Source organism: Lathyrus oleraceus, chromosome 3 (genome assembly GCF_024323335.1).
Source record: "Lathyrus oleraceus cultivar Zhongwan6 chromosome 3, CAAS_Psat_ZW6_1.0, whole genome shotgun sequence".
NCBI lineage: Eukaryota > Viridiplantae > Streptophyta > Magnoliopsida > Fabales > Fabaceae > Lathyrus > Lathyrus oleraceus.
In genome coordinates, this window is record NC_066581.1 from 25,280,664 (window position 1) to 25,285,315 (window position 4,652).

The following is a 4,652-nucleotide window of genomic DNA, read 5'->3' on the forward strand; positions in this document are numbered from 1 at the left end:
CTGACAATTCTTCTGTGATAATACTTATGTGTATAATTACCCTTTTGCCCTTATGTCTATATTGAACACAAGGCATAGACCGTGTCATCCTTGTCCAGTTCAATATTGGGCCCATAGACATTTATCCTGTTATGCAGGATGGGCAAATTCCATCTAGGTCACTCATGTCCCTCAGCATGCTTCGTGGAGTACCCATCAACTGTCTTTATGGTTATCCAGTTACGGACAACGTTGGATCAGCAATAAAGCACTTGACTCTACATCTAGGATCCATAGTGGTTTCAGGTCGAAGAGTGAAATACACTATTATCACCATGAGAATAACTTATGACACTTTGCATAACTTTCTATATAGTATTCTCATAGCGGGTCAATCCGGTATAAATATTACTCCTAATATTCATACCTATGTTTAAGACTTGATAACTCTTTATCCATGATCCATGAGATGTGATCATCAGTCTACAAACATAATAGTCTTAATGCTTTAATGTTATCCCACTTCACACTAAAGCTCGACTACTGATACTTTAAGAATATTGTCCTTATGTTTAATGTGTTCTCATGATTAAGTCACACTTAATACATTAAACGAACTATCTATTCCAGGGACTTTATTAATCAACCATAATAAAGAAAATGCCTTTTATTATTAATAAATAATTCGATACAAGTACCAAAAGTATTGGCCTCTAGGGCTTACACCAACAAATATAACCCATTCAAATACTTTTGTGGTTTCAATGGCCACTTTCTTAATCAAAAATTTTCATAACCTTTAGCTATTAGGTTTGAGTTATCCTTGAGGTAGATGTAATACTCACCTATATCCTTAGTGATGGACAATGAGTCTTTCATGCTTATTATAGGATTAACCCCTCACTAACATGTTGAAGCCATCCTCGCATGGTGGATTTGTGGTTTTAGGTTGAGTTTTCTCCCTTGGATATCAAAAGACCTTAAGGCTTTTGGACCAATCAATTCACCAACTTGTTTTAAGATTTTTACCCTGAACTACGAGGTTTTGATCCTAATCTTTTTTAAGATGGTACGTAGGCAATGGGTTTATCCATCCAAACACAAAAATGTAAATAACTTGTATATTCTTTTCTCATCTCTTCAATCATGTTTGCACAAACAAAATTTTCACAAAATACCAACCTTACAACAAGTGTGAAAAGGGCTCCCTAGGAGTACCTAGGATGTTTTGGGTACTTAAAACCTTCCCATTGCATAGCCAACCCCCTTACCCCGATCTCTGACATTTTTACTAGTTTTTGATTCGATAAAACTTTTAGGTTTTTGTTCGCTTTCTAACCATTCCTTTGGATAAATAGAAGTGCGGTGGCGACTTGACTTGTATGGTTTACCTTATATTTAGTCAATATCTCTAATGGTAACGAATACCCCGCTACACCTTTCGGTTTAAAGAATGTTGGTGCAACCTACTAGAGAGCTATGACCACTCTTTTTCATGATATGATGCATAAAGAGATTGAAGTCTATGTTGATGATATGATTGCTAAATCACGTGGTGAAGAAGAACATGTTGAGCATTTGTTGAAGCTATTACAGCGTTTGAGGAAGTACAAACTCCACTTGAATCTCAATAAGTGTACATTTGGTGTTCGCTCTGGTAAGTTATTGGGCTTTATTATCAGCAAGAAGGGTATTAAAGTTGATCCTGCCAAGGCCAAAGCAATACAAGAGATGCATGCGCCCAAAACTAAGAAGCAAGTCAGAGGTTTTCTCGGCCGCTTGAATTATATCTCAAGATTTATATTGCATATGACTGTCACGTATGCACCTATATTCAAGCTTATTCAGAAAGATCAGTCTTGTGATTGGATCGAGGATTGCCATAAAGCTTTTGACAGTATCAAAGAGTATCTGCTTGAGCCTCTGATTCTGTCTCCACCTGTTGAAGGAAGACCGTTGATCATGTATTTGACTGTGCTCGAAGAGAGTGTGGTTTTTGTTCTTGGTCAGCAAGACAAAACTGGAAAGAAAGAATATGCTATTTACTACCTCAGTAAGAAATTCACCGACTGTGAGACTCGGTATTCTATGCTTGAGAAGACTTGTTGCGCATTGGCTTGGGCTACTAAGTGTATGTGTCAGTATATGTTGAATCATACCACTTGGTTGATATCCAAAATGGATCCAATCAAGTATATTTTTGAGAAGCCTGCTTTAACTGGGAGAATTGCCCGTTGGCAGATGTTGTTGTTAGAGTATGATATTGAATACCAATCTCAGAAAGCTATCAAAGGTAGTGTCTTGGCTGACCATTTGGCCCACCAACCGATTGAATATCATCAGTCAGTGCAATATGATTTTCCTGATGGAGAGATCTTGTACCTGTAAACAAAAGATTGCGATGAACCATTGCTTGAAGAAAGGTCAGAACCTGGTTCCCATTGGGGCATGGTATTTGATGGAGCTGTTAATCAGTATGGTAATAGCATTGGGACAGTGATTATTACTCCTCAAGGCACTCATTTTCCATTTACAACTAGATTGACTTTCAAGTGCACAAATAATATGGTTGAGTATGAAGCTTGTATTATGGGGCTTGAAGAGGCCATTGATCTCAGAATCAAGTATCTTGACGTCTATGGAGATTCAGCTTTGGTTGTGAACCAGATGAAAGGTGAATGGGAGACAAATCAACCCGGTTTGATACCATATAGAGATTATGTGAGGAGTATTTCAACTTTCTTTATAAAGGTTGAGTTTCATCATATCCCTCGAGATGAAAACCGGATTGAAGATGCTCTTGCAACGTTGGCTTCAATTATTGTGGTAAAATTTTGGAATGAAGTTTCCAATTTGACTGTGATGCGTCTCGATAGGCCAACTCATGTGTTTGCTGTTGAAGAAGTCAAAGACGAAAAGCCGTGGTATTTTGATATCAAATGTTTCCTCCAAATTCAGATTTACCCATATGGGGCATCCTTGAAAGATAAGAAGACTTTGAGAAGGTTAGCTGGCAACTTCTACCTGAATGGTGATGTGCTTTACAAAAGAAACTTTGATATGGTCCTGCTCAGATGCGTGGATAGAAACGAAGCAGACCTGTTGATGACTGAAGTTAATGAAGGTTCATTTGGTACTCATTCCAATGGACATGCTATGGCAAAGAAGATGTTGAGAGCAGGTTACTATTGGCTGACAATGAAATCTGACTGTTGCAAGTTTGTGAAGAAATGCCACAAGTGTCAAATTTATGAAGATAAGATTCATGTTCCTCCGACACTATTGAATGTCATTTCCTCCCCATGGCCATTCTCCATGTGGGGAATTTATTTGATTGGAATGATTGAGCCCAAAGCTTCGAATGGACATTGTTTCATCCTGGTGGCTATTGTCTACTTCATAAAGTGGGTTGAAGCGGCATCGTATGTGAATGTAACCAAGCAAGTTGTTGTGAGGTTTATCAAGAATCAGATTATATGCCGGTATGGTGTGCCAAGTAAGATCATTACTGACAATGGATTAAACTTGAATAATAACATGGTGGAAGCTCTTTGCAAAGACTTCAGGATTGCATATCATAATTCTTCTCCCTACATACCTAAAATGAATGGGGTTGTTGAAGCTGCAAACAAGAATATCAAGAAGATCATTCAGAAAATGGTTGTGACGTATAAAGATTGGTACAAGATGCTCCCGTTTGCTTTGCATGGGTACCGTACATCCATCTTCACTTCAACAGGGGCAACCCCGTTCTCACTTGTTTATGGCATGGAAGTTGTGCTCCCAGTAGAGGTTGAAATCCCATCATTGTGTGTCTTGATGGAAGTTAAGTTGACAGAAGTTGAATGGTGTCAGACCAGGTATGACCAACTGAATTTGATTGAAGAGAAGAGATTGATTTCCATGTGTCATGGTCATTTATATCAGCAGAGAATGAAGAAAGCTTTTGATAAGAAGGTCAGACCTTGTGTGTTTAGAGAAGGTGACCTTGTGCTCAAGAAAATTATATCTTTTAAACTAAATTCTAGGGGAAAATGAACTTCTAATTATGAAGGCCCATATGTTGTTAAGAAAGCATTTTCATGTGGTTCTTTGATTCTTACAACTATGGATGGTGAAGAGTTCACGCGTCCTGTGAATACCGGTGCAGACAAGAAATACTTCACCTAAAAAAGAAAATATCAGCTTGCTAAGTTGGAAACCCGAAAGGGCGGCTTAGGCAAAAATGAGCATCTCGGTGGATTGAAAACCCGAAAGGGTGATCCAGGCAAAAGTTAGAGACATAAAACAGAAAAATCATCCCGATAAATTGAGTACCCCACCTTGGGGCTATTTATGCAAAAATTAGGAATTATGGCAAGTAATTGCATCCTGTTGATCTTCAGTCTTGAAGACATTCTAGAGCATAATGTTTGGTTCTGATTCATCTTCAACCAAAGTTAAGAGCCCAGCGGATATTGAAGGCGGTAGAAGGATTAGTGATCCTTGTATTCAATGTAGCCCCTTTCCATGTAAATTACCATTTTTCAACTTTTGTAAAGATCTATGGAGTCTTGTCATTTACAGACTACCATTCTATTAAATAAAGTTGAGTTTTTATCCAATTGTTTCTACTCTTATTTATTCAGCAAAATAGAATTAAGTTATATGGTGATCATTTTGAAATTGAATTT